The 27,331-nt window shown below is 41.5% G+C and overlaps 1 long non-coding RNA gene across 1 annotated transcript in view; it reads right to left on the bottom strand.

Annotated features, from left to right (window-relative positions):
- Nucleotides 1-27,331, bottom strand: part of LOC141569361 (uncharacterized) — a 258,046-nt gene that overhangs the window by 192,080 nt on the left and 38,635 nt on the right. The window contains exon 2 of the long non-coding RNA XR_012492902.2: nucleotides 25,366-25,679. This is a non-coding gene — a long non-coding RNA (uncharacterized LOC141569361). The remainder of the gene's footprint in view (nucleotides 1-25,365; nucleotides 25,680-27,331) is intronic.

Raw genomic sequence — 27,331 nt, 5'->3', positions numbered from 1 at the left:
TCTATATCACTGTTCCTGACTCCGTCTACCCTGCACGCCAGCAGCCTGGTTTCATTTGCCTGAGGAACCCTTTCCCTAAGTTTTCATTAGTCCGTCGACCCACTCAACTGCATTAACGGCAGCTCTTCAGCACACCTAGTAAATATGAAGCATTGTGAAGTTGCATCACCTCAAAGATTTCAAACCCAGTCACCTGCTGCCCACAAATCATTCTTCCATTCCAAAGTCCCTTTTTGGTTAATTGTATCCCCAACTCCTGCTGTTTCATTAAAAATGTCATGACCCTCCATTCTCTGTTATCGCCACATACAATCTGTTTTTTTGTTTTGTTTTGTTTTTGGCTGATGGCTCAAAAATTAATTATTTCCTTTCTTTCACACAGCTGCCATTCTGGTCGAAGCCCCCCTTACCATCTGGCACCTCTCCAGCTGCCATAGCTTCCTACTGGTCACACTGATTCCAGCTGTTTCCCACTTTGATTCATTTTGTCACTTGTGCTCGATTGCTCTTCCTACACTCTGCCTCTGAAAATGTCATTCCTCTAGTCACCAACCTCAAGTGTTTGCTCTGCCTATGGTGGCAAGTCCCAGGCCCATCCGCCCCTCGCGGAAGTGTCTCCTAAGCCAGTTCCACCTGTTCTAACCCATTTCCCACTGCTGCACATCAGAAACGTAGTAGCTGCCTCGTGTTGTTTCTGTACTGTCCTCCACACGTGCCTTCTCACCTTTGTTGATTCAATTCTGCTTGATGATAACCCTCTCTTTTCTCTATTAGTTCAAACCCCACACACCTCACTCTTCAAGGCACAGCTCAGGTCTTCTCTCTTCCAGGAAACTGGCCCCAACTAAAACCATTGTTCAATTTTCTTAGAACTGAGCAGATTTCACAGAGCACCCTCAAGGACTCTGAGCCTCAGAAAATCTTAAATTCTATTCAATCAAAATTTACGGAACACGCATTATGCAATAGCCCCTGTTCTAGGAACTGGGACAAGAGCAGTGAATACAAGAGATCCCTCCACTCTAGGAGGCCTTGCCCAGTGGAGGAGACAGATATGTAAATACATGTATCATTTCATGAAAACGTGGGAAGTGAGAGTTGTGGGTAAACACAGTGCTGTGATGGGGAGAAGAGGGGGCATTTAATCCAACTAGGGGTTCAGGGAAAACCTTCCAGAAAAGATACCATGTGACGAGAAGGTTAAAAGATGAGTAAGAGCTATTAAAAAAGAAAGGTGTGAAAGGAGGGAGGAGCTTGAAGCAAGGACTGGGGAGAGGTAAGACCGGAAGCCAGCAGAGGCAGTAAGCCAGGCATCTAGGGTTTTGTAAACTGTTAAGAACTTTGCACTCTGATCTGTAAATGATAAGGAACCACCAATGATGTTTAAGCAACATGGTTAAATGATTGGGTTTTGTGGAGTATTCTCTCTACATTATGGAGACCAGATTTAAGGGCAGCAAGATGGGAGAAAGGGAACTACATACTGCAATGCTCCAGGCAAGAAATAATGAGAACCTGCAGGAGGAGACTGATTTTAGGAACAGGGCTAAAGACACAGATTGGAAAAAATACTGAAGAGCTAAAACCATTACATCGTGCTGGTTGCCTAGACACGGAAGGTTCAGGGAAATGAAAAGTCTCACAAGACCCCGAAAGTCTCTGGTTTGGGCCACTGGATTGTATGTAGTGCTAGTAATTAAGCTAGAAATGAAAAAGCCATAGTACGTTGTGGGGAGGTTGGTGGTGAGGACTGGAGGTGACAATCAGAGAATGACCATGAGCACAGTTTGGGGATACACTGAGTTTGTGATTCCTATAGGATATGAGAAACTAAAGCTCACACGTGAGGTCAAAGCTAAAGATAAAACTCAGGCATTGATCATTGTTCCACTGAGAGATAAAACGATAGTGATGAGATTCCTGAGCAAAGTGTGTACAGAGAGAAATGGAGACTTGGGCCGGGATCGAATCCTGGGGTTCACGAATGAATACACAGAAAAAGGCAGAGTCCATAAAGACCAGAAAGGGATGGTCCGAAAAGCAGGAGGGCTGCCAGGACAGGTTGGAGTGAGGAAGGAAAGGCCAGAGGGTTTTAGGATGGGGTGTAAGATAAAGGCTGAGAAAGCATCCTTGGGCGTGGCAGTATGAAGTTCCCCGGGGACCTTTAGAAGAGAGTGTGGGCTCCAAATGGTCATGAGTTGAAGAGTGAATGAATAATAGTCAGGAGGCATAACTTCACGGAGAAAGAATCAGGGCACAGAGAGGAGATGTGGGGCCAAGAGACAGCTGACTAAGGTTAACGAAAAACTGATGACCGAGGCAGCCAATAAACTAAGAATCATTATTTAATTCATTGCTTTAAAGAGAACAAAAGAAAACAGTATACAAATACACAGTTCAATGCCAAATACCTCTTTCATTCCCAAGACCAGAAGAGAAGTAAAGCCACGTGCATGGGCACTGCCTTTGGCAGAATCCTAACCGACATTTTCGTGTACAGGAAAATTATGAAGGTTCTGCTCTCACCAGGAACCAAAAGCATATCAAACTGTTCAGGCATCTTCTGGAAAGACAACTTTGGGTGTAGTCACTTCGCTTTCAGGGAAGCTCAACACCGTTTCTGGAAGGAGTCACTGCACCACCGTGTGGCAACCTTAAGAATAGCGTTTCCCTCAGCTTCCCCTCGCAGGTAGATTTCTGGCTGGAATCCCAGAAAAGGAGAATTCCGCAGCTGGAAGAGACCGTCCAGCCCCTGTCCTTGTTGAACAGATGAGGAGAGCACAGGTGACTTGCCTAATTTTTCAAAATGTCCTTTTATTTTTAGCTGTGTATGGATATCTTGTGCATATATGAGGGTTTATATATTTAGAAGGCAGACAACAACAACAACAAAACACACATAATCTTTACATTTTCATTCAAACTCAAGGGTAGGATTCCTATCGGACTCCCTGTTTTCGGTGCAACACGTTGATGAAATGCAGCAATAGGCAGAGATCTTTGTTCCTCACTAATCCTTAGCGACACCCACATTTCACAAATTAACGTGGTATTTTGTATAAATCGAGACATTGAAATTATATTTTTTTAAATGCGTGTGAGCTCCAAAGGAATGGTAAAATAGGAAGCATGCGTACTGAAGATCTAATCTAAGGAGGTTAGGAGAACATTTTTATCATCTTAAGATATAAAAAGCAGTTCTATACTATCTTTTCATCATTTTGCCTCTCTCTCTCTCTCTCTCTCTCTCTCTCTCTCTCTCTCTCTCTCTCTCTGATAATTAAAGGACCAGACATCATAAAGAAAACTTGGAGATTTCAAGGGGGAAAGGCATTTAAAAAAAAAAAAATCACTCAAAATGTCATAACCCAACAATAATCTTTGTACTTTGGAACTTTCAATCCTTTCCAAATGTTTTAAATTAAAGATATCACACTGTCATTGTATTTGTCCCACAGATTTAGTTGACAGTTAAAAAAGATTTGTCATATTTACAGAAGTTCTTTCACTTTTTTATTTTAAGCCCATTTAACCAAAACAGTCACCAACTCTGGGACTTTAAACAAATGTCCGACATTTCAAGCAGAGCGAAGTGGACAACTTTTGTCCAATGTGGTGTCTTCAGCCAGGCTACTGACTAGTGCATTAACACTGCCCTTAATTATTTTTAACATTCCTTCATGTGATGGCTTCTCCCTGCATCTTTTTATCTGCCAGTGCAAGGGTGAATTCTAGGTCCCCGGGGAAGGGAGCACACTTAATCGGCAAGGCTAGAACCCCTGGGCTCCTGAATGCAACACCAGTAGGACTAGTACCGGTCACGGTGATGGTAACGATCCACGGTCCATGAAACTCGGGTAATAGAAATGCTTCCCACACCTCTCAGTCATCGTAGCAACCCAATTTTACACACACACCTATTTTCACTCCTGCCAAAAACCAGAACTACGTCAAGGCAGATTTCAAAAGACACAAATCCATAAGACGGGGAGAATGGAAGATGAGACCACAGCACCACAACCTGGAAACTGGAGAGAGATGGACAAGTGATAGCCAACTTACCATGTCTGAGAAGGCTGAATCCCGTAGGGACAGTGCACTAAGCTGGGAAGAACCGACCCAGTTAACATCATAGAATCTTCCAAGGGCTCAGGAGCCCCAAGCTCTCTGGGACTTGGGGTAATAGGGCTGTCTGCAATAAGGAAGACCGAGCGAAGACGACTTCAGAAGCAGTCAGAAGCTTCCTTCACCATCTCCACATTTCCCTTTCCCTGCCTTGGCAGAAGTCTGAAGATTTGTTCTCTGAAAGGGTGACCGATGGATTCTGGGTCTGGAGGACAGCAGGTGTAATAGAGGGCATGAGTGCCTGACCCAAAACACAGGAGTGAGGAGCTGTGCAGAGTGCATGCTGAATGCAACCAACTCTTGCCGTCCTCCCCCACTCTGCCTGGAGAACTCGAGCAGAAAGACCCTTAGACTCCAGGCAGGAAGTTGGAATCTAGCCAACGGGGCTCAGTGAGGCCGTGTGATGTAAGAGACAGAGCTGATGGGGACTGTTTCCGCGAAGACTCTCACCTCAGTGAAATCACCTGATTGATCTGAGCACAGAATCTGCTTGTGAGGCAGGTCCACCTCCTTACCCAGCCTTGGTGGTCCTCATCCTGCAAGGTTGAAGCGTGGTTCTCCTCTATACCCTTCTGCTAAGGCCAGCTGAGGACATGTCTTTCACACAAAGATTCAGCCTGCTCTACCCCATTCCTGCGGGCTGCGGTAGGTGGTGAGACACAAAGCTGAAAACACAGAGCAGTCACTCCATTTGACCACATTTCTATCAGATGCTCAAAGCCTGGTCCACACTACAGCTCTGCCACAGCCCCAACTGTGGTCCCTCCTAGGTTTCTCGTGCACGATCATGCCCACTGACTTCCCCAAGGGACTCTTATAAACTCTCAGAAAAACGAGCCAAACTATGATCCAGAGACACTACTCAGCTTACCAGGTCCTGGGAGCAGTGGCATAGTAATAGCGGCGTAGCCCTTTCTATACACAAATGGATTTCAGGCATCACTCAGATTGCCGAGAACTCCACACCGTGCTCTTTAGGGATTCACATGCCAGTGGTGAACTACAGCCCTTACTTGTCACAGGAAAGTAAAGATAGATGAGCGCAGCGTCGTACCTGCTGCTTAGGTCACACCTGGTCTGGCACTTACACTCTCAGCTCTCAGCCATACCGAAGGCTTAACTAACTCCCTGGGACACGTGAGGACACAAACGCCACCTCGTGGGATGTGTCTAAAGGGAGTGACGCAAAGAAGACAGGCCTTCTCCTGCACAGACCACCTGGCTCTGCCACCAAAGGGCACTCACTAACTGTTACCTGACAAAAATGAGAGGTGCTTCTTTGAGCAGATAGAAAACATCTCTTGAAAACCCCCAAGTGGACTGAGGTGATAAGGGTGGTAGAGAAAAACGGTCAAGAGATTGGGCTTTCAGATTAATTCAAACCCAGACTCCAAAGCCTACTAGCTAATCCCCTTCGTCAATTTACATAACTTATAAAATGACAACTTCTGTTAATCAATAAATATCCCTTCCTTTCTGTAAAAAAAAAAAAAAAAAAATTACATAACTTACCAAAATTCATTCTCTTTATCTGTAACATATGGTCACACTTTTTTTGTTGTTCAGTCAGTACCATTCACACATGTGTTAAACAAATGTTTACTGTGGATATAATATGTGCCAGTCACTGTATTGACATCTAGGATGGATCAGTTACAAAAAAAAAAAAAGAGGAAGAGATTTGTAAAAGTCCCCTGCCCTTTTGGAACTTATATTCTCAAGGAGGATATAAGCAAAAACCAAATAGTAAACATAGCAAATATGCAGTGTATTGGAAGGTAGGTCTGGGGGGCAGGGGGAAAGCAGGGGATTAGAAGTTCAGGGGAAGGGTGCAGTTTGCCATTTTAAATAACAGGGTTAAAATGGCTTCAATGAGAAGAAAACAACTGAGCAAAGACTTAAAGGAGGCTGGGAATCACATAACATGACGCAAACCAATGCTTTCCCTGCACAGTACTCATGACATAGTAGGTGCTCAGTAAATCACGAGGGTGATGCGAAGGAAGAGGAATTCTGCAACAGATCATGGTCCCAAATGAGCAGATGAGTGGGGTCATGGGCTGTACCTTTTGGGCTCTTCTTACAAAGGGACATGCTTTAATAATAGTAACCATCATTCACTGAACTTTGCCTATGTGCTGAATATAGTGCTAAGTTTTAAAATATTTTATCTCATAGGCAGACATCCCTATGAGGCCAAACTGAGACTGACCGAGAGAAGTTATTTGCTCGGGGACACGGAGCTGTCAGTCAAGTAGAGGTGGGTGTTTATGAATTTGGGCCAGGTGTTTCTGATGATGGCATTCTTAGCCCCCATGCTGCTGTGCCTCTCGGATTTGTTCTCAGTCACTAGGAAACAGGCGTGGAGTGGTAGGGTCCGGACTGTGTAGACCCCTTCATCTGCATTCGATCACGCAGCCTCACCAAGCAGGCCTGACCCAAACGTCATATGCCTCAGACATAAAGTCAGCTAGGTAACAACCCTCCACAAATCCAGCGTGGGAAAACACCGTAGAATCAAAATAAGAGATGAGAACGTCTTCAGGTTAGACAGCCTTTCCCAAAGTGTGCGCTTCACAGCACCCCAGGCCCAAAAGCTGCTTCACAGAAAAAGATCAGTTGGTGTTTCCACAGGCATGAGGGGCGCTGGGTTTGCAGAGTTCTCCCCGCGTCTGAGGTGTAGAAGGACTCGGCCCTGCACACGGGCTGAGTGACTCGCACAGAAAACTGTCCGACCTGCTTTCATCCAGGGTTCCTCATACGCAGGTGACCGCAGAAGCCACCTGACCTGTGGGAAGGTGAGTCTGTGGCACTGAGGCAGGGCACTGCACCCAGGCAGGAAATGGACGACGTTTTCAAGATTCCTCTCAATCTAATGAGAAAAGACAGTTTAAATGTAAGCTCGAATCAATGTTCAGAAAGAAAGCCCTCTCGTGCATTAAAATGTTGAGGGGAAAATAGGAAGACCTTGGTCCACAAGAAAACAAAACTGAGACATTTCACCTGTGCCTTAGTTTCACAGAGTAATGGGCAGAAACTGAAACCAACAGACCCTGCTGTTAAAGAGTCCACCTCCTGGAGGCTTACAACCCGGCAATGTTCTTCCAGTATCTAGAAGAAGCGAGAGGTTTCCCACCACAAAGCTGGAGTACAAAACAAGTCTGTCAGATCCAACAGACATGGCTGTTTCAAGGGCTCTCCTCAACAGAGAAACACCAAAAAGAAGGGGAGAAAAGGCAAGACATTACCCCCACCCCCACTCCCAACTTTCTCTGAGGCTGTGAAGTTTGCCACTTGCCGCATGAGTGACGACACGAGTTTGGGCAGCTCCAATACACCAAAAAAATGGGGGAAGTGACACTGGGTGACATTCTCCATGAGAGAAATGAGTAATAATGTCAAAAAATGCATGGTCTACTGCCCCTACAGACTTCAGCATGACACCTCCCCCACCAAAACAGTGAGCCAGCAACAAATATCAAATGTCACAGACAACGGATCTCTTACACTTGGGTCCCTCCTCAGCTGAGGCTTGGGAGGGAGGAGGCCTGCTGAGAACACAGAGGTGGTGGAAAGTCACACCATGAAGCCCCTTTAGGGCTTTCACACGTGGGCAACATACAGAGCACCCCTATGTGCAAGTGTCATGCTAAGGAAAACAGACAAACAAACAAACAAACAAACAACTTTCTGATTTAAATGAACGTCAACGGCAGCCACAATCAACTTTAATAATGTAAGCATTGGAAACCAAAAGTGGGAGGTGTGTAGCTCACACACACACACACACACACACACACACACACACACACCCCTCCATTCCCAATCTATTATTTTATAAGTAAAGAGGACATTTAGAGCAGGCAGTCGGTTCAAGCCAGCCTGCCTTGCCTCAGTACCAGGGGAAGAGGGATGTACTGAAGGCAGATGAGCCATCGGTCGCCTCTAACATGATCCCCAGAGCCCACTTCCTTATTTCCCCTTCTGCTGCTGCTCTGAGTCATTCATTGCACAGCTCTGGTCCCACACACCCTGAAAGTGGCAAAACCAAACATGGGGCCCCAGGGCGGGAAAATTACATCCACTATTTAGAGTGTTGTCAGGTCAGGGCTCTATTATAATACGGGATTAATAAGGCTACTTGATGGTAATTCTTCCATTTTCACCACCATCATTACCATTGCAATTCCCTTCCTTGTTCCTGAACTGAGCGCATAAGCAAAGAGACATGAATTAGAGGAAAAGATGAATTCTAGTCTCCTTTGTTCACTTAACAGATCCCCGTGCCTAAAGGACATACTTGGTGTATGGCAAACATCCGTTAAATGGTTACTTGCTGTTCAACAAAAACAGAGTCGTCTTCCTCTAGCAGGTAAGAAGGTTAACAAGTCACTTGAAAATTTCATCAAGATTTTCCTGTTTATGTGAAGAGATGAGATGAAGAGATGGGCTCCATGAATGAGCTTTGATTTGGGATGGCTCTATAGGTTTCCTTGTTTTATTTTTTGGTGTGTTTGCATTAACTCCTCAGCTGCTATGAATCAGGAACCTCTAGGTTGCCTATGGTGTATTTACAGGACCGTTCCCAAGAGCACCTGCCACCTGTGAGAGTTAGGATACTGCTACCTCACAGAAAAAGGCGGAGAGTGAGATCCTTGCATAAAGCAGAAATCTCGGAAGAGCTGTAACAGAAACAGATACTGGCTCCCCTCAGTCTCTCTCCCTTGATAATTCTTTGCCTCGCTTTATAACCTAACAAGGCTGTGATTTTAGCTTCACCTCATGCAGACCAGGTGTCAAGGCACAGACTCATTTTATCCCTTTTTGGCGCCATAACCCAGTGACCATTTTGCGCCACATCTTCACCCGTTTCCATCATTTGACCATCGTTGCCTCAGGCACTCCTTCCAAACTGAACCCTAGTGCACTTTTCTCCTTTCTTGCCATTTTTTCAGAGTCCCCAGCTGTGCTCTTACCCTGTACACTCCCCGTCCCGCAGTTTGTTTAGTTCATCTTTACTTCACATACTCATTCTTACTCACCCAACTTGACTTTTATATGTGTTTTACTTGTGGAATTACTCATAGTTGTCCTGACTTTCTTTTTTCCATCTTCTTCCCACCTCCCTCCCCTTTTTAAACCTTTTCCCCTTCTAGAATTCCATTTCCTTGTTCTTTTCTCTGGGTTATTCTTATTCTTCTGCTTTTTTCAAATTACATAAAGTTTGACTTCAACATTCTTATTTAGAAGGCAAATGCTAAAATTCTTAAATTTCTATTACTCGTGCCCTTGGATTTCATTTCAGAGCCTTTTGGGCTTCCTCTAGAGGTTTTGGACCAACATAGATGTATAGCAAGATCTCCCAGTTTCAAGCTTTTCTTCACTTGGAAACTTTATTAACTCTAATAAATGAATACACATAAGCCTTACCAGGTTAAGAGGGACAAAGTTTACCAAATTATAGAACAGTCAACTTTCTCTTCCTTCTCTTAGTTCCCCTTTCCTTATAGTATCTCTTTGGTAAATTGTGCTCTCATTGTATCTACTTGAATTCTGATATTTAGTGACTATTATTAAAGGCTATATTCCTTAGTGACTCTGGTGATTCTTCAGTCATAAGTGAAGAATGCAATAACTGAAATGAAGAATGCACTAGAAGGAATCACCAGCAGACTAGATGAAGCAGAGGACTAAATCAGCGATTTGGAAGACAAAGTAGCAGAAAACACCCAATTGAAACAGTAAAAAGAAAAAAGAATCCAAAAAAATTAAAATAGTTAAAGAGACCTCTGGGACAATATCAAGCATAACAACATTCACATCATAGGATAAGAGAGAAAGCAAGGGACTGAAAACTTATTTGAAGAAATAATGACAGAAAACTTTCCTAACCTGGTGAAGGAAACAGACATAAAAGTCCAGGAAGCACAGAGAGTCCCAAACAAAATGAACCCAAACAGGCCCACACCAAGACACATTATAATTAAAATGGCAAAAGTTAAAGACAAAGAGAGAATCCTAAAAGCAGCCAGAGAAAGGTAATTAGTAACTTATAAGGGAGCTCCCATAAGATTGTCAGCTGATTTTTCAACAGAAACTTTGCAGGCCAGAAGGGACTGGCACAAAATACTCAACGTGATGAAAAGCAAGGACCTACAACCAAAGGTACTCTATCCAGCAGGGCTATCATTTAAAATCAAAGGACAAATGGACAGATAAAGTGCTTCCCAGAAAAGAAATTGCTAAAGAAGTTCATTACCACCAAGTTAGTATTGAAAGGAATGTTAGAGGGACTTCTTTTAGACAGAAAAAAATAAAAGATCAAAATTATGAATATTTTTAAATGGCAATAGCTGCATGTCTATCAACAATTACTTTCCATATAAGTGGATTAAATGTTCCAATCAAAAGAAATAGGAGGGCCGAATGGATAAGAAAACAAAGCCCTTATATATGCTGCCTACAAGACTCACTTCAGATTGAAAGACACACACAAATGGAAGGTAAAGAGATGGAAAAAGTTATTTCATGAAAATGGAAAGAAAACACAAAAAGCTGGGATATCAATACTTATACCAGACAAAATAGACTTTAAAACAAAGGTTATAACAAGAGACAAAGAAGGACCCAGTAATCCCACTTCAGGGTATTTATCTGAAGAAACCCAAAACGCTACTTTAAGGGGATGTGTACATCCATATGTTCATTGCAGCATTGTTTACAATGGCCAAGATGTGGAGACAGCCCGGTGTCAATAGAATAATGGGTAAAGAGGAGGTGGTACATGTATACAATGGAATATTGCTCGGCCATGGAAGGGAACGGGTTTTTACCATCTGCGGCAGCATGGATGGACCTGGAGGGTATTGTGCTGAGTGAAGTGTCAGGGAAAGACAGATGCAATGTGATTTTGCTTATACATATATAGAATCTAAAGAACAAAACAAACAAATAAAAAACCAGAAACAAACTCATAGATACAGAAAACATTTTGATGGTTGCCAGACGGGAGGGGTGTTGGGGGTATAGGTGTAAAAAGGGGAAGGGATTAAGAAGTATAAATCAGTTATTAAAAAATACTTATGGGGATGTAGGGTACAGCATAAAGAATATAGTGAATAATATTGTAATAACTATGTATGGTGTCAGATGGGTACTAGATTAATCAGGGTGAATGATGAGAGGGGGTCCGGGGGAGCAGGGTGAAAAGATGAAGGGATTAAGAAGTACAAATTGGTACAAAATAGTCACAAGAATGTAAAGTAAAGCGCAGGGAATATAGTCAACAATATGGTAATAACTATGTATAGTGCCAGGTGGGTACTAGACTAGTCAGCGAGGTCACTTGTTAAATTATATAAATGCCTAACCACTATGCTGTACATCTGAAATTTGTATAAAATGATATTAAATTTCAACTATAATTGAAAAATTTAAAAAGGGGGAAAGGTAAAGGAAATAAGAGGTGCAAATTTCCAGGTATAAAACAAATAAGTCATGGGGATGTAATGCACAGCATGGGAAATATAGGCAATAATATTATAATAGTGTAGTGTGGTGTCAGATGGTTGCTAGACTTATGGTGATCACTTCTTTAGGTAGATAAATGTTGAATAATCGTGGTGTACCCCTGAAACTAATATAACATTGTATGTTAGCTATATTTTTAATAAAAATCTTTTTTTTAAACTTTTTTTTCACCCCCTTCTTTGGCCCCCCCACTGTGGTTCAAGCCATTGTTTCTCAATCCAGCTCCCTGGCCCATGCTGGTATTATAAGCCTTGCGCTTATAGCTGTAAAGGGCGCAACTCACTGGCCCATGTGGGAATCGAACCAGGGACCTAGGAGTTAGGAGCATGGCTGAGCCACCTGGCCGGCCCAATAAAAATCTTTTTAAAAGAAATTAAAAGAGTAAAAGTTTTTCTTAGGACTTCAAGGTGAAACACAGCAGGCTGCCAACGTATCCAGAACAAGATAATTTCCATTTTTTATTCCATGTCTAGGGAACCAGGTATTTACCTCTTAAATGGACCAAAGCTGAACATCTTCCATGATGAGTACAATATGAGTAGCCTCACATATCTTGATGCCTATGGTTAGTTAGGTTGAGTACTCTGTGTGGGGGAGCATGTAAATAACTTCTTATCGACAGAAATTCATAGACACAGACAATAGTTTAGTGGTTACCAGAGGGTAAGGGGGGTGGGGGGCGGGAGATGAGGGTAAAGGGGATCAAATGTATGGTGATGGAAGGAGAACTGACTCTGGGTGGTGAACACACAATGGGATTTATAGATGCTGTAATACAGAATTGTACACCTGAAATCTATGTAATTTTACTAACAGTTGTCACTCCAATAAATTTAAAAAAACAAAAGAAAAAGAAAAGAAAGGGAAGTACAGCAGATGAAAGCCTATATTTTCCTTCTCCATACCACTGTTTCTCTTACCTGATCATATCACGTCATTCTTAACTACACGTGGTCTTTCATTATTGCATTCCCCGTTCTTGTGCCCTAACATTAACTATGAATTCCTTGAGAAAAGAGTCTGTACCATGTGGGAGGAAGCAAGGAATAATGTATATTTCTGAAGTGGTCAGTATGTGTCAGGCACTGGGCCGCATGCTTTAACATCGGGTTAACTCATTTTACACGGACAACCATCCTGTGAAGCACATGGTACGGTTCCCACTTTGCAAATGAGGAACTTGTGTTCCAGAAAATTTAAATATCTTATTCCAGGTCACCTGGGTAGAAAGTGGAAAAATGGAGATTCAAACCCAGATTAATCTGACTCCCTACTATCTGACTCTTTCTACCTACACGCGCCTATTCCTGTTCTAAGTATGTGATAGGTACTCAGCGAATGATCCCCCAACCTTTAAGATGATAACGGAAAGCCAAGCAAAAGCTCTCTTCCCTCATCTCACATTCTAGTGTTCTAGCATTGCCCCCAATCCTGCTTGTTATAACCACTGTACTGCCCTCTCACACCTGGCACTTGGCCTTCATTTTCGGTAATGGCTATAGCAACAAGACACAATAACAACAAGAAATTAGAAGACTTGAACAAGACTATAAACCAAGTAGAACTAACAGATATCTATAGAATACTCCACTCCCACCTTACCATCAACAGCAGAAAATACGTATTTTTGTCAAGTGCACATGGAACAGTCTACAGGATACACCATAAGACAGGTCATAAAACAAGTCTCAATAAATTTACATGTTGAAATCAAACCAAGTATGTTTTCAGACCATAATGGAATGAAATGAGAAAACAATAACAGAAGGAAATTTGAGAAAAATGACAATTTTGTGGAAATCAAACAATACTTTCCTATAAACAAGTAGAAAGAAGAAATCACAAAGGTAATTAGAGAATACATAGAGATGGGATGAAAATGAAACACACACACACACACACACACACACACACACACAAAGAAAAAGAAACACAACATACTAATACAGAATGCAACTGAACAGTGCCTGGGGGAAATTTATAGTTGTAAATGCCTATATTAAAAAAAAAAAAAAAAGCATCAATAATCTAACTTTGCACCTTAAGAAATGAGGAGAGGAAGAGCAAATTAAATGCAAAGCACAGAGAAGAAAGAAAACAGTAAAGATTAGAATGGAAATTTAAAAAATAGAGAATAGAAAAACAATGAGAAAACTCAATGAAACCAAAAGCTGGTTCTTTGAAAAACATAACAAAATTGACAAAAATTTAGCTAGACTGCTAAAGAAAAAAGACACAAGACTCAACTTACTCAAAAAAAGACTCAAAAAATTGGGAATTAAAGACAAAATATCACTACCAACTGTAGAGAAAAAAAGAATAAGCGAACAACTGTATGCCCACACATTAGGTAAATGAACTGGACAAATTCTTAGAAAGATAGAAACTATAAAGACTGATTCAAGAAGAAATTGAAACTCTGAATGGACTATAACAAGTAGAAGTATTATATAACTAATTTAAAAACTTCCCTCCCCCAAAAAAGCCCAAGTCCATATGGCTTTAGTGGTAAAATCTATAAAAGGTCTAAAGAATAATTAATACCAATTATTTATAAACTCTTCCAAAAGATACGAAATGAAGGCACACTTTCCAACTTATTATATGAGGCTACTGTTACCCTGAAACCAAAACCAAAGACATCACAAGAAAAGGAAATTACGGACCAACATCTCCTCAGTAACAAAAACTCAAAAATATTCAACAAAATACTAGCAAACCAAAACCAGCAAAAGATAAAGAGAATTATATACCATGACAAAGATGGATTTATGCATTCAAGGTTGGCTTGGCATACAAAAATCAATGTACTACCTCACATTAATAGAATATAAGGCAAAAACTGGATGATCATCTCAACTGATGCAGAAAAGACATTTGACAAAATCAACACCCCTTCATAATCAAAACATTCTATAGATAGAAGAAAACGTCCTTGATCTGATAAAGACCATCTGTGAAAGGCTGAATGCTTTTTCTCTAAGGTCAGGAATAAAACAAAGATATCTGCTGTCACCAACTCTATCCTACAGTACACTAGAGGTTCTATCAAAGCAATAGGGAAAGAAACAGAAATAACAGGAATCCAAATTACAAAGGAAGTAAAGCTGTCTCTATCTGCAGATGACATTATCTTGTATATAGATAATCCTCAAGAATCCCTGAAGAAGCTATTAGAATTTATAAACTAGGTCAGAAATTTTCAGGATACAAGATAAATATACAGGGGCGGCCAGTTGGCTCAGTTGGTTAGAGTGCAGTGCTCATTAACACCCAGGTCGCGGGGGATTCCCACAATCTAAATTGAAAACGACTTGACTTAGAACTGAGCTGCGCCCCCACAACTAGATTGAAAAAAACACAAAAACAATGACTTGCCTTGCAGCCGATGGGTCCTGGAAAAACACACTGTTCCCCAATGTTCCCCAATAAAAATAAAAAATAAAAAGATAAGTATACAAAACTCAATTGTATATCTATACACTAAAAATAAACAATCTGAAAAAGAAATTAAGAAATTCCATTTACAATATTATCAAGAACAATAAAATATTAAGAGTATGTTTAACAAAAGAAGTTCAAGACACGTACTGAAACTACAAAACATTGTTGAAAGACATTTAAAAGACACAAATAAATGGAAAGACAGCCCATGTTCATGGGTTAGAAGATGTAATCCAGTACAAAGGATAAAAATCGATTCAACCAGGTTGATTTACAGATTCCCAAATCAATCTACAGATTCAAAACAATGTCTATCAAAAATATAGCTTTTTGTTCAGAAAAGAACAAATGGATTCAGGAAATTCATGTGGAAATGAAAATGAGCTAGAATAGCCAAAGCAATCATGAAAAAGAACAAAGCTGCAGGACTCAACATTTCACAATTTCAAAACTTGCTACAAAGCAACAATAACAAAGACAGTGTGTTTGCATGGGATAGACATATAGTAGATCAATAGAACAGACTTGTGAGTTCAGAAATAAACTTTTCTTTTTTTCAGAAATAAACTTTTACATTTATGATCAACTGATTTTTGAAAAGGGTGGCATGACAATTAATGGGGAAAAAATAGTTTTTCCAACAAATTATTTTGGGACAACTACATATCCACAGGCAAAAATATTTCATTGAATCCTTATCTCAAAAATTAATTCAAAATGGATCATGGACTTAGTTTAAACCATAAAACTTTCAGAAGAAACAAAGAGTAAATCTTTATGACATTGGATTTGGCAATGGATTCTTTGATATGACTCCAAAAGCATGAGCAACAAAAGAAAAAATAAAGTTTTTTCATTAAAAAGTTGTTTTCATCAAAATTTAAAAGACTTGTGCTTCAAAAGACTCCATCAAGAAAGTAAAAAGACAACATAAAAATGGGGGAAAATTTTGCAAGTCATTATTTGATGAGGAATTTGTATCTAGAATATGTAAAAAAAAACAAACAAACTCTTATAACTCAACAATAAAGATAACTTGATTAAAATGATATAAATAAACATTTCTACAAAGAAAATATTCAAATGACCAATAAGTACATGAAATGATACTCAGCAACATCGGTCATTGAGGAAATACAAATTTAAACCACAATGAGATACCATTTTATTCCCACTAGGATAACTAAAAGCAAAGAGACAGAAAATAACAGTGTTGGCAAAAATGTGAAGGAATTGGAACTCTCATTCATCACTGGCGACATAAAATGGTTCAACCATTTAGGAAAACTGGCAGTTCCTCAAAATATTAAATATAAATCAATGTTTAAAATATTAAACATTAATAATAATATCAATAAATATTAATAAAATATTAATATTAATAAATATTAACAAAATATTGATAATATTAATACAATATTAAATTCTACTTCAAAGCATATACCCCAAAGAAATGAAAACATATGACCACAAACGTGTAAGAATGTTCTCAGCATCATTAATTACAGCCAAAAAGTAGAAATAATCCAAATGGGTATTACTTGATGAATGAATAAACAAAATGTGATAAATCTATCCAATGGAATCTTGTTGAGCAACTAAGAAATGAATGAAGTATGATACATGCTATCCCATGGAAGAGCATGGAGAACACTGCTAAGTGAAAGCAGTTGTGTGTGGTCACAAAAAGCCACATATGGCATGATTCCACATCCATAAAATGTCAAGGATAGGCGAATCCATAGAGACAGGAAGGAGAGTCTGGGGCCAAGATGAAAATGGGGAGGGACTGGTGATGGGTGGTTTCCTCTGGGGGAGGTGGGGTAATTGAAATGTTCTGGAATTAGACAGTGGTGACTGTTGCACAACTCTATAAATTTACTAAAAACCACTGAATTTCATACTTTCAAAGTACATTTTATGATGTGTAAATATCTCATTAAAACTTACTGAAAAACATATTGGAAAATGGGTAACAGACAAAAATGGCCACACTTCATTCTGCCCCACCCAGTCCCCTGCATTTCCCTGACCTCCCTTTTCTGCCCTTCCTCTCGCTCTCTGAACTTTTCCCTCCAATTCACTCACTCTCCTGGAATTCCCGGTCTGGGATTCAAACCAGCTTACGGCCCTCTGCTGCAGGGCCTTGCTTTGCATACGAAAACATGTGACCAGCCCAGGGAGTTAAGAAGCTTCTGTGCCAGGGACCTACAAGGAGAGTGTTCTATGCCCCTAGGCAGGAGCAGGACGGCTATAGGAGCCCCTTCCTTCCCTGGGATGTCCTACCCCACAGCTTAACTTCAGAACCTTTCAACCCAGGCTTTCTTCTTCCCGGCTTCTCTTTTCCTCTCTCCCAGCCCTCCATCACCTTCTCCTCTTCTCCCCAACCTTCTCCCTTCCTCCTCACCCTAACCACCTTGCTCCTTCCTCTAACTCGAGCAGCTTCCCTCAAAACCCCATTTGTGCCCCCTCCTCCAAATCTGTCCATAGAACAAGAATCCATAGGAGGTTGGAGCCAGGTGACAGTCTCCCAGAGAAGTCAAGTCCATCACCAAATCTCCCTGCAGAGTACACAAGGGATAAAAGTGGCAAGTAACTGTTTAATGTAGTGTTGGCTCCGAAGACTGAAGGATCTTTATTTCCTGCACTGGTCCTGTCTTGGACCTACCCTCTCAAGGTAACACGAGTAGCATCAAACAAAGGGAGGAGAGAGGTCCGATTTCACTTCTCTGAGGGGTGGATGAGTCCTCCTAAAAGGTTAAAAGTTTGCTGAGTGCAAGAAATTAACTGATACTTAGGCCACGCAAATGAACATTTTGTGACATTATGGACCGGAGCCCACACGCAAATATTCTCCAATGGCTGGTATGACTGTGATTTTTTTCCCCAGTGGACGACCTTCTGAAGATTTCCTAAGAATTGATCAAGTTAGTTGGACAAGACAGTTCTTGCCCGATTCCTCTCCACCTACTCTCCAAAGTGGAGGTGGGGGTATCTGTGACACCCATAGTCCCAGGCTCCCGGCTCCCAGGGAGTCCTGGGAGTGAAGTCACCTGGCTCCATCGGACTCTGTGGTGGAAAGAACAGACAAGTTGGCTTCACACCAACAACAGAAGGAGCTTCAGCTGCTCACCCTCTCCCACCATCCCAGGGTGGGCAGCAGGTCTGGCTTTCTAGGTTCCCAGACTGTGCAGCTGCAAAGAGCCACATGCTTCGGTTTAATGCTCTGATGTCGTGGTCTTGAAATTGTTAATGACTTTTGAACAAGGGGCCCTGCATTTTCAGTTTGCTCTGAGTCCTACAAATTATGTAGCCAGTCCTGGCTGGCAGTCACCTGTGAAAAGAGGGCACATGTGCTAAGTCAGCTTTGGTCCTCTTCTCTCTCTCCTCCGATCTGCAATAGATTTCCCTGGTCTTCTGCTCCTGACATGGGGGATGAAAGGGAAAATGAGGGAGAGCTGACAAGGATGCGTTTTTCCCAGGTGTGAAAATGATCAGTGCAGGGTCTTTATTCTGTACTTCCCTAGGAAAGATGGAGGTTTTCCAGCTGTTCTTTTTAAGGAGGAAAGGATCAATCATGTAAGATGCAAGAACAGAGTGTGTGTGTGTATGTGTGTATATGTGTGTGTGTGTGTGGTGCATGGTGCGTGGTGTGTGTGTGTGTGTGATAGGCGTGGTGAATTTGTGTGTGTGGTGTGTTAGCAGTGTGTTTGTGTGTGGTATGCATGGTGTGTGTATGTTATGCGTGGTGTTTGTATATGTGTTTGTGGTTTGTTTGTATATGTGTGGTGTGTGTGTGTGGTAAGCATGGTGTGTGTGTGTGTGTGTGTGTGTGTGTGTGTGTGTGTGTGTATGTGTGTATTAAAGTAGCATTTATGGTATACCAGACCTGGCATCAAGAACTTTATGTAAATCATCTCATTTATCCTCAGAACAAACCATTATTTCCCAACTTACAGATGGAAAAAATGATGCTTAGATGGTTAATAATTCACCCCGGGTCATATAATACGCCAGAGACACAACTGGACTTACTTACGACCCAGTCTAATGGCAAAACTCATGTGTCCCATCACTAGTCTGCCCGGCCTGGGCTGGAGGCTGGTTTGCATGTAATTTCAATGCGAAACAATTCTTGAGCGCTGACTACATGCCAAGCATGTCTTATCTATGAACTCAATCCTTGTAATACTCTGTGAGATACACTTTTATTATCACCACTACGTAGATGAGCAAACTGAGGCACAGAGAGGTTACATCAACTGGCCAAGGTCAAACTGCTAGTAAGTATTGGAAATGGAATTTTAAATCACTCTATCTGTCTCTAGATGCTGAACCTTTAACCATTACTTTATTCTGCCTCAGTGTAGGAGAAATACCTGATAGACTATAACGCAAACCTCTTCCGAGTGTAAAGCAGTGTGGAAAACCTACCAGCTTCTTTTTTTAAAATCAGCCCTTCCCCTGAATTGACTGAGGGATATAATATTGTGATGTGAGAAAGCCCTAATGCATTTCCCAGGACCCACCCCTCCAAGACTGACAATCAGCGCCCCATCCTCCAGGAATCACCATGGCCTTATCTCCCACCTTCCCCCCCCAGAATTCCTCAACTATTCCATGAAGCTATGGCTTCTTTCTTTCTCCCTCAGTCTTCACGGGTCTCTTAGCAGCAACCCTTGACTCTATTAATAATGTAAGAGACACAAGGAAACAGACATCTGGCCCATGCCCTTCGAGGCCATCTCCTCACCTTCTCTCACCATGCCACGCCCTTCCTCTGGCCTGAGGCCTGCTCAGCTAGATCAAGGCCCAGCTCACTCAGAACAAGAGCCATGGCCTGGGAGGGACAGTGGCCACTGGGAAAATTTCCCGATGAATAAGATGACCTTCAGTTCTTCCTGTGTTTTCTCAGCCCACCATCCCCACACAGTCTGCTCTTCAGTGAGCCCCTTTTTTTCATCAGAAAACAGTCCTACTTTCTGTCCCCAGAGTGGCTATAATGTAGGAAACCACACACTGACCTATCTGAAGAGATGAATTTGACATCTGTGGTTTAGAAACGCACCCATTGAGCAGGGGCTGGGTCACTAATCTTAGCAGTATCACCGGACCATTTCACTGGTTTTTCATGCAAGTTCTATAGATAGGAGGGGGTTTTCCCTGATGGGGTGTGGAGAAAAAAGAATGAAGAAGGGGAATTACTCGTGACATTCACCTTCCCACTCTGCCAGATGATTTGGTGAAAATAATTTCAAAGAACACTATCCAATAATATCAACAGTTACAACCCCCAGAATGGACAGACTTGCTGGAATGTGGTATTCAATGACAAGGTTGGATGACTTTTTCTTCAAAACACTTAGAGTATGCGTACAGAAGGTTTCCAATCAGTATCTGAATTAGTACTGACTTGTATTTGTTTGTATTTATTTCATGGATGTATTTTTGCTCCCTACTTCCCCAGCTAGACCCTAAGCTCCTTGAAGGAAAAAACTCTTTCATGATTCTGTTGCATAGTACATTAGACATTTCACAATTTTGAGCATATTACAGGAATTCAGAATCAAGGATAGCCTAGAAGAATCTAGGAGAAATAGATTCCACCAAGAGCCAGTGGCGACATCCTTCCTCACAGCCCTTGGGATAACTCAAAACTCTTTCAGATTTCCAGGGGTACAAGCGATTGCTTAGTTAAGCCATCTTGAGATGGAACAATGCCTGTGTTTGGGACTCACTGTAAGAAAAGGAAATTGGACATTATGTTCTTCAAGTCAGACATTTAGTTGTGCAAGAATGATAAGTGAACAAACAAACTAAGGTATGTGTACCCTTAGAAAGAAAATATCGGAGCGTATTCTACCTACGTGAGGCTCACATGAATTTATGAGTCGTAAACCCTAACTCTCATATCCTACCTCTGTTTTAACAATAGACTCTTACATTTGCACACAATTTTATATTTTGCAAAGTCTTTTCAGATCCGAGTTCATTTTGATCCAATGGGCTAGGGCAAGGAAACACACACCCAGAGAAATTAACCAACTTGCCAAATGTTAGAAAATCTGGGGAAGCTAGGATTAAAAACCCAGAGGGTGCAATATTGTTCCTCCAGAGGCATCCGCTTCACTGACCACCATCCTTTTATGCAATCTGTGGACAATAATGCCTCGAGTATGCATTTCAATGTATAGTTTATAAAGCACGTACATTACTTCACTGCACAAACCAAAGCTTAATTGTGTTAGCTCATTCCGGCTGTACTAATCTTCCCAGGTCCCAAAGCATCTTATTTCGTTTTCTCAGTCTTATTCTTGCCTGTGGTTAACAATTTTTAATTTTATTTATAATTTTTATTTTCTGGCCATATGTTTCAGCAAGTTCCTTGCTTTTACTCAGGTTATTTTTCACTTGTGTAGACCAATCTGAGTGTGTGTGTGTGTGTGTGTGAGAGAGAGAGAGAGAGAGAGACAGAGAGAGAGAGAGAGAGAGAGAGACAGAGAGAGAGAGAGAGAGAGAGAGAGAGAGAGAGAGAGAGAGAGAGAGAGAGAGATCTTGGGTTTATTTATTTGGTTTTTGCCTTTATTGATCATTTCTCTTCTTACAAAAATGTGGGTTTTTTATTTTCAAATACTATCAACACAATTTTATGTTGGATTTTTATCCCCCAAGGAGTTTTTTGTTTTGTTTTGTTTTGAATGGTTCAGTCTTAGTTAGACACAAGCAGACCCACTGGGGTGCAGGGAGTTTATTTGGGAAGTGATCCCCAAGATAGTGAGGAACGTAAGACAAGGAAAGGAGACAGCCAACAGAAAGGATGTGTTAATTAACAAGTGGGTTATCAGTGTGAGCAACTGAGGCTGATCTCTCCTGAGACTTCTGATAAAAGACCTGGAATTCACATGGCAATCGCAGGATCCCTAGACACATATAAACATGTACGTACATGTACGTACACACACACACACACACACACACACACACACACACACACACACACTTCTAGGTAGCCCTTGTTTGCTCTGAAGAGATGAGGACCAAGGGCAAGGTCAAGAATGCACATGGTGCTCTTATATGTCAGAGAAGAAGTTCTAGCATAAGAAATACAAAGAAAACTTTGCCAGAACTGGAACAAGTCCACTCTCCCTCACGCCTGAATGTCTTACATGGGGACAGAAGTAGTCAATGAACAGAAATCTGCCCATTCTCAGACTCAATCTTTAAATGATGAGAGAAGCCAAGGTCAAGATCGAAGAATAATTAAGAAGTATTTAGAGCCAAGCCAAGTGCAATAGCATTTGAAAATAAACTCACAGGAGAATAAACTTAACAATGAACTTAGCAAAAACATCTTTAAGAAGTTTGACAAGGAAAATGACTGGACCGGTCCCAACGTAGGCAAAGGTTTCTTGATAATTATTAGCTGGTGCTGGATAGGTTCTAGCACTGACTAAATAAGCACCACGTGGGTTTCTGACCTTGATCTTTTTCCTGATATTTGAGATCCTAGGGGATGATATGGAGCAATGGATTTAGTTGTTCCTAATACCTCTACAGATCATTTATACTCTTGAGAAATATCGCCTTGTTAGGTTTTCCAGTAGTTTTCTTTTATTCTGCATCACCTATAAATCCTTATCTGAAGCCCCTTCAGCTATTAAAGAGCCTATTGTTTCTAGTAACAATAGATGCCTGGCTAAGAATCTTAGTTTTCTAGAACCTACGCAGGTTTCTATTTGAAGATTGACATTTATCCCCCCACCCCATAGAGCTCTAATCTTCCTACAGTAACTCATTGCCACATTAATATAAATGTCAACCCTTGCGGGGAAAGGTATCTGAGATAAACATGAAAATAAAAGGAAATAATGCACAATAAACATGAAAATAAAAGGAAATAATGCTGCCAGGAGGACAGAAAATTTTTCCCTCCCAGAATTAACCAGAAAATAGTAGCAAAGAAAGTAGCCAGATGCTAACAAGTGATTACACACACAGGTAGTATTTACCCATAAAAGAATTTTGCCATGTGGTGTCATCCGGGGCACTTCAGGAAAATACCAGGGGTGCCAAAAAAATGTTTACATATGACTCGTATTCATCTTTTGCTATCGGTATATATTGAGTATTACAATTTTAATATGGTTTTTTCCTTTCTTAAAATGTTTGTACATTTTTGGAGCACCTCTGTATGTAACAGTGAGTTCTGCTGTAGAGGACACTAGATAACTGACAAGTCTGTCTGAGTGTCTAAATCTGATTAATTAAGAATTGAGTAGCAATCTATTGGGTCAGGTATTGTTCTCAAACACCCTTCATCTTCCAGATAATAAAATGAAGCTCAGAAAAATTCGAGGCATATCCTGGACTTGCTCTGGGGTTTTGAGATCCAAATTGAATTCCATTCCTACTGCACTGGTTTTCACATGTGAGGGTACAATCCAGAAAGATGTAAGCAGACAATTTATTGCCCATGTTGTCTTGGAATCATTTTAAATACAAGCACAAGAAAAGCAAGAAAAAGACTAGCAGAAGGACCATAATAGTTGAAGGGATTTTTTTTTAAGTTTGAGAACAGTAATGGTTTCTAAGCAGTTGAATTAAATAAGCAAAAACTCTCTTCATGATAGTTCTAGAGATACTTCGCTGTACCTGTCATTTATTCAAATTTCAGAGCTTTTGATTTCTAACCTGGTGCACTAATCATGAAGCAATTAATTCAATTACTGGCATCAATTCTTCAATGGAAAAGTATTTATACAACATGAAATTTAGATCATCATATACTTGTAGAACTATCCGAACTTATCTGGAATTAAGTAATTCTTCCCAGTCACTGACGGGAACCCATACAAGTTAAATTAAGCTCTCTGAAGCCTTTTTCATAGCTGCCAAGTAGCCAAACTTGACTGAGAATCATTTCTTGTTTAATTGTCCCTAAGTTCTTCCATTTTGTTAATCACTTCAACATGGCCATTTTTAACGATAGAACGCATCACTGTATATTAACAATTTACTAGATATGGTGCTGACTAGATGGAAAATAATAAAATTGGAGGAGACACCAGATTCTGAGAGACTCAACTCGAGCTGCACTCTAAAGCTCTACTCTCTTTTCTGCATCACCACATCTTTTAAGGCTGCTAAGCCGACGTCTCATCTTTCCTGTTTCCTGTTTCTTCATCTTTCCTGTGATTTCTCTACCCCCACAGATGATACTCACTCCTCAGTCACTTTACTTCCAAAATAACGTCCCATTAAAAATCACAAAAGAATGACAGAATTTTAGAGTCAGAAGGGACCTCTGAGGTTATATCTGCTTCTGTGGTGCACAGAAAGGTGGTGGTGAAAGCTATTTGTTGCTACATGTATAAACTGGGATTTGAAGTTTCTTCCTTTAAGTAAGGTGTGATTCAGAGATGGCAAATCAGGGTGACCCAAGACTCCCTCTGACTACCTTCACACCCACATTCAGCTTGATAGAAGGAAGGGAATGGGGTGAAGGGAAGAAAGGGGAGCAAATCCATAATTTCCTTATATGTAGTGAATTTCTATAAAGTACTGAATGGGGGGTGGGGATGGATGTGTGTGTCATGTAGAGAAATACCGGGGATGCCAAGAAAAATGTATACAAGTGGACACTTTGGTCAACGTTGCTCAAGCAGTAATCAGAAGTTTCTGGACGCTGATGGTAACCACTTTGAGCACCTCTTGTAATTGCACAAGTCACACGTGACTTGTATTCATCTTTTGTTATTGGTATATATTGAGTATTACAATTTTAATAGAGTTTTCCTTTCTTAAAATGTGTGTATATATTTTTGGCACCCTCTGTACATATTACAAGATGGCCACTAAGAGACATGGACATCATGGCCTTAAGCAATGTTTTAAGTTTGTTTATGGCTCTGTTCCCCCTTCCAAGAGGATATTGTTTCTGTATTGAAAGAGTTGATGAAGGGGGAAAACAAAGGTTGTTGATACATGTCAACTGTGTGGTAATTCAGAAATGAGAAGAAACCAGTTTGTATAGTCTGAGTCAACTCTCAAATTTCTAAAGGAAAACAAAGCATACAACTTTCAAATCCTCCCACCTGACTTCTGCAGGAAAAGTACACTGCCCTCATGTACATCCCCTCCTCTCAAAGACTATTTTGGGATCCCTCACTTTGATTAGGCCTGCTCCCACCAAGACAGGCTCACAGAATACATCTTCTGGGTATGCCATCTTTGTATCAAAGAAATGAGACTGTTCATGAAGCTCACCACTTTGAAGGGGTTGGACACCAGATGACTCGTTATTCCTGGAGCCGGGTGCACCTGTAGAGTCTTCAGCTGGATTCTTCCCTCTGCTGCCCTTAACAAGAAGAAAAGTCTCTAGTCTTGTCAGCACCACCATGACCTTCTCTCTCCCGTGGGTCTCTCCACCACCGCCACCTTGTTTCTCCATCTTCACTCCTGGCTGCCTTTTCAGCCTTCTCCTCTCCCCGAAGCAGCCATCACACTCTTCCCTCTGCCAGTGTGAAGAGGCACAAGACGCAACTGACACACGCTATCTTGACTGACTCCATGTTGACTGCCTGGCAACAAAACAAAATACAAACAATGCAGTCATGTTCCATTCTAGGAAAGTTAGGTCATTTGTTGAATTGTGGTAAGAAATGACTTATCTCTCTCCAAATATCTGTGGTTACTTTAATCCTAAATGTTAGAAGGGAAACAAACTTGCAGGGCTGGCCTTACATGAAAGCTGTGGAACTTGCAGTGTGATTTGGAGTCCAAGGGGCCGCTCGGGTTTGGGGAGGACGGTGGAGATCTGAATGAGGGAAGAATAAATGCTATAGAATCACAGAGCTACCAGAAGCTATAGGCATCATCTGACCCAATTTGCTTAATTTTCACAGATGAGAAGACTAGTGCCATAGACCTTAAGAGATTGTTCAAGATCATCTTGCTGGCTAGAAGTTGCCACGAGTTACTTCTCCAATGCAGTAACGCTTTGGTTTATTTTTCAGTCGTATTGCTTCTGCAAAAAAGGAGGCAGGCTATATACCACATAACCAGACTGCTTTTTCCTTCACCGTAATAACTAGACTACATTTTTTCACTCACTCCATATATGAGCATTCCCTCTTATATCTGGAATACCTGTGACTGCTAATCCTCTCATTGCACCTCCTTGGTTGAATAATTTTGGAAGTGACTTCTGGCCCCTCACCTGGCTCGTACCTTGTCGCTGGTATTCACTCCCTCTCTGCTCAATCCTTCAGCTCCACACTTGATGCCCCACATCGCTCCCACTCTCCGTCTCCAACTCTGTGTCTCCATTCACTCCATAGGGCCCTCAGAAATGAGTTAGATGTGGCTTCACTTCCCTGCCCCCACTCCCCGTCTGAGCTTGCAGAAAACCCCATAGGATGTATGCTACACTTGAAGGGATTCAGAGCTAATGGCCAATGTGGATTCCTTGAACTTGCACTGAGTACAACTCCTGGAGTACAGACCCTTGCAACAAGGACCTCCACCCAGCAGCCCTAGTGTAAGTTCGCACACCATCACCTCTGACCCCAGAAGCAGTGCAAAGGAGACCCACAGAAATCTGAGTTGCCATCATCAACTAATATTCCCTCCAAAGTGCACCCAACCCCAAGCTGTGGCTGAACTCTGGAAGCAGCCATGCTTCCACCCCACGTTTGTCTCCCTAGAGGGCAGCTGGGGCCAGCCATCTTCACCATACTGCTGCCCACCATCCCACACATTTCTGGTGTCCCCTCCCACCACCGAAGCCCCTCCAGGATTTCATCTTCTCCAAACCTTCACCCTTATCCCTGCCCTGTGCATCCATCCCCCTCTTCCGCCTTCTCTAACAATCCTTCCCACAGGCCGTCTCCTCACTTTCAGTCATTCTCTACGCACTTCCACACTGTGTCACTCAAAATTGCTCCAGACTTAACAGATGAAATCCGATCATCCCACTCTCTGAATACCTTTATTTTCCCATGTTTCTCCCTCAGCTTCCCTCCCTACACCTGCCTTTTATTTTAACCAGACCCAGCAATCCGATGATCCTCTAGCTTTCTCCCACTTAGTCTTTTCTTTCAGGCTTCCTTCCTTCCCATCTGGCACTCTGTTCTGAATATTAAAAATGCAGGACACTGTTCCTGGGCAATCTCATCCATTCCCACTGGGTGAGACAATACCATATATTTTGTCTCCAGTTCAGACCCTCCTC

Source organism: Rhinolophus sinicus, chromosome 11 (assembly GCF_057876585.1).
Source record: "Rhinolophus sinicus isolate RSI-liver-muscle chromosome 11, RSI-T2T, whole genome shotgun sequence".
In the NCBI taxonomy this organism is placed as follows: Eukaryota; Metazoa; Chordata; class Mammalia; order Chiroptera; family Rhinolophidae; genus Rhinolophus; species Rhinolophus sinicus.
The sequence above is the reverse complement of the archived record's forward strand: the minus strand, read 5'-3'. Positions and strand labels throughout refer to the sequence as shown.